Genomic DNA, 3,828 nt, shown 5'->3' on the forward strand with positions numbered 1-3,828 from the left:
GGCTTTGGTAGCGCAGTGGTGTGGGGTTTGGGCGGTGATGACAGAGTGCCAAGAAAGCGTGCGCTTCCGCGGAGAACGCGTGTCAACGCCAAGCGTGCCATGTGCTCCCTCGTCTGGCACGCGTCCCTTCCCTCGACCTCAAGGTCAAACTCTCAAATACCTTCTTTCACTTTCACCAACGACTCGCGAGGTATGTGAACTAAATTATCACCACCGTCATTACCCTTTCACAACTTGGAGGGAAATAAGTAAAAAGCTGGACTCACCATGGGGAAGCTGGAAGGAGCGATCACAAATTCCAAATTTGGTTCAAGAAGCAGAAAACGGACAGTTTGAAGAAATGCTTCCAGCATAGAGGAATAAAGGAATAGAATGACCTACCTCATTGTTTAAGATCTTCTTCACATTATATAGAAATTTTTAAGTGCAATTGATGTACAATTCTTGGTTGATATTGTGATTCTTTAGGGAGCGTTGAAAATTGGGTCATTAGACAGCAAGTTTCATTTGCTAATATTTTTAGATATTCGTATCACTGTACTTTTTGTATCCATAGTTGTACTTTCTGTTCCTTCACTTTTCTCTAAGCGAGGTAGGCAATAGCAACTCTTACGAAGCCTCGGTAGCGCAGTAGGCAGCGCGTAAGTCTCATAATTTTAAGGTCGTGAGTTCGATCCTCACCCGGGGCATTGTTTTTGCCGGCTTCGATGGTAGCGGAGTTGAGTCCTAGACTGCCGAACTAGAGGTCGCGGATTTGAATCCCTTCTGAGTATGTTGTCCCTAACAAGGATATGGAGATTCGTAAACGTTTTATTATTAAGTTCAGCATTCTTTCGGCCTGCATCCGCGTCCGTTGTTGAAGAACCACAACAGTTTCGCCAGCTCTCCTGCCAGCGTCCTCAGGTGAAGGAGGACGCTGGCAGGAGTTCCAATGAAAAAAAAATTAATTCATTGATACGACGCATTTTTACGCTTTCATTTCATTATGAAGCGGTGGTTCAAAGCTGTACCACATTACTGGACGCACCAGTTCGTACAGCAGCTGTTTTGGTAAGTTCCTTCACCTGAGGACGCTGGCAGGAGAGCTGGCGAAACTGTTGTGGTTCTTCAACAACGGACGCGGATGCAGTCCGAAAGAATGCTGAACTCAAGTAATCACCGCAGAAACCTGCGTACGAACGTTTTATTATTAAGTTAAAAATCCCTGTGTAAAAGGCCAATTGTGCTGTTTTCGGTGGTACAAAAATAAATTTAAAATAAGTAAATAAATTTATTATATTCGCATGCTACCAGCAGGATATAGCCTACTTGCAGCAATATGTATTTAATAAAGTAAATAAATAACAAACAAAGTTGGCGTGACTTGATTTTCAGGGTGATTCAGAATGAAATTTAAATGAGAGACCTTACAAGTTCCACTGAAAAAAAAACTTAATTCATTGATACGACGCATTTTTACGCTTTCATTTCATTATGAAGCGGGGGTTCAAAGCTGTACTACATTACTGGGCGCACCAGTTCGTACAGCAGTTGTTTTGGTAAACCAATGGCCTGCATATACATTTACGATGCACAGTGCAAGCCAACACCAGGGTGAGTGGCACTGGTATTTTAGCAAGCATAACTCGTTACTTCAAGCAAAACTAACTCATGGCGTAACTCGATGTAGGATAGTCTTTAGTTGACAAAAGTTTCTATTGCTGGGAACCAGTAGTAAGGAAGATAGTAATACACTATTGAGAGACGTATTAACTATAGTGTCTCCTCTAAAATCTGTTTGACGATTTACGTGCTGTTTGTGCTGTGATCGATGGAATATGTCATGGCTTGGTCCAGGGGCATATCCAGGATTTCTTTCTGGGGGGGGGGGGGCACAAGGATACCTCTTAAAACAAAATGAACGCAATGATAACGGTACCGTATCAAAAATCTTGCATATTTTTAAGGGTCTGGGGGGGGGGGGGGGACACGTGCCCCCGTACTCCCTCCCTCTAGATCTGCCTATGGCTTGTTCTGGTTCATAATATAGGATGTTTCAATGACAAGGTGTCTATATAACAACCTAGAAGTCGTACTCGATTCGTACACAATGTCACATTCATACAAAAAATAAGACGGGTAGCGCGAGAATGTTCCACATCTTCAAAAGTCTAATTTTTATTCTCCATCATTCCTGTTAGCCCATTCACGCCTCTGGGCCAAAGAGGCTGGCTTCAAGAGGTCGGAGCAGCGGGGTCGCGGTGCGACCGGCTGAATGCACGCAGAGCGGAGCGGACGTTGGTGTTGAGGCGACGAAAAGACAGGCGGGATTTTCATCCTTCACGGCCCGTAAAAAAAATGACAGACGATAAAAAAGGCGTACATATATATATATACATGTATATATATTCTCAGCCATGGACCCATGGACATGTGGCGGATCTTCTTTGGCGGAAAAAATATATATTTTCGCTCATTCCCCTCCGGGATGGAGAACTTTTTTAATACCAAACCAGGCGTCTTCCCTGTTTCCGGGAAAACGTTCGCAGAGACTGAGAATCGAGGTAAAAAAAATGACTTCGGAAAACAGATCACCAGAAGGAGGGACAGGCCGTGTCATGCTGGTTAGATTTCCTGGAGGCCTAGCCCAGAAAAATACTCGATATTTACGATAAAGTCGTTTTTAGCTAAAAATCATAGTGAGATAGAATTCAAGCATAGAAGTAAGCAAACAATCCATCAGATGCTACATATTGAGTAGGTACGTTTCTCTATGGAAGCGAGGCTTGGACGTTGAAAGCTGCAGAGAAGTCAACAGTGGAAGCATTCGAAATGTCGTGATACTGTATGCTACCGAATAATGATGAAGAAAAAATGGATCGAGCGATTAAGTAATGAGGAAGTGCTAAGAAGATTGGGGAAAAGAGAATCCCTCTAAAAATCTTAAGGAGAAGATGAGAAAAATTAGTTGGCCACATTATGAGAAATGATGGCCTGATGAAAACAATCGAAGAAGTACAGGTGAAAGGATAGAAGGGCAAGGGACGGCCCCGAATGAGTTGCATAGGACAGGTTATAAAAGATGTAAAAGAGAAGAAATACGTCGCTATAGAAAGGCTAGCTGATATGAGAGTTGATGGATAGTATCGTCAAACCAATCTTAGGATTGAGTAATGATGATGATAATAATGGCATGCTGATTGCAAAAACGTCCAAATATAGCTAGAATAAAATGCTGAACACGAACACAAATCGATATCGATTGCAATAGCAATTATTTTCCTGGACCGGGCATCGAACCATGGACATATTGCTCACCAACCCAATACGCTATCCAGACTACGATTAATATCAAATTGAATAATTTAATTAATCATATGACAACTACTGTGCAAAACTGCTGCAAAAGGACTAAGATTCCCGAACACGATTTTAAATCCAGATTTAATGCCAAGGATAAATTCTCCTGGACCGTGGATCTAACCACGGACTTGTGGGTAACCACGCCACAATGCTATTCATATTACTATTAATTTCAAATTAAAGGCTTTTAAGGAATCAGATGACAACTTCTGCGTAGAAGATTACAAATGGATTACAATTCCAGAACGTGACTACAAAATCAGATTCATGGTCATCGAAAATATCCTCCTCGACCGGGCATCGAAACATAGACCATTGGCTTACGAAGCCACTACGCCACTCATATTACTATTAATTCTTTTTAACCCAGAGCTATTTCTGGGAGAAATTAAATTTCAAGATTTCTCATTTTTTAAATGTGTAAATTTTCTACTCAATCATAACTAATGTGGCAGCTACATACTTCGCCACTAAACTTTACAGCGC

At 41.8% G+C, this 3,828-nt stretch overlaps 1 non-coding gene across 1 annotated transcript; it reads left to right on the forward strand.

The window, feature by feature from the left end:
* Window positions 1-616: 616 nt before the first annotated feature.
* Trnam-cau lies at window positions 617-689 on the forward strand. The gene has a single exon. It is a non-coding gene; the product is annotated as a tRNA-Met (tRNA).
* Window positions 690-3,828: the final 3,139 nt, after the last annotated feature.

The sequence above is a fragment of the Ischnura elegans genome, chromosome 12, assembly GCF_921293095.1.
Source record: "Ischnura elegans chromosome 12, ioIscEleg1.1, whole genome shotgun sequence".
Lineage (NCBI taxonomy): Eukaryota > Metazoa > Arthropoda > Insecta > Odonata > Coenagrionidae > Ischnura > Ischnura elegans.